This window comes from Triticum aestivum, chromosome 2B (genome assembly GCF_018294505.1).
Source record: "Triticum aestivum cultivar Chinese Spring chromosome 2B, IWGSC CS RefSeq v2.1, whole genome shotgun sequence".
NCBI classification, from domain to species: Eukaryota; Viridiplantae; Streptophyta; class Magnoliopsida; order Poales; family Poaceae; genus Triticum; species Triticum aestivum.
In genome coordinates this window covers 651,623,900-651,624,108 of record NC_057798.1, presented here as the reverse complement: position 1 = coordinate 651,624,108, position 209 = coordinate 651,623,900, and positions in this window count along the sequence as shown.

Sequence of the window (209 nt, the reverse complement as noted above, 5' to 3'; positions counted from 1 at the left end):
AGACGTCCGACTGCGGCATTGTTATTATTTATTTGGCTATGAGCCCTTTATGTGACGTCGCTCAGACGTCCGACTGCGGCATTGTTATTATGTATTTTGTTATGAGCCCTTTATGTGACGTCACTCAGACGTCCGACTGCGGCATTGTTATTATTTATTTTGTTAAGAGCCCTTTATGTGACGTCGCTCAGACGTCCGACTGCGGTTTA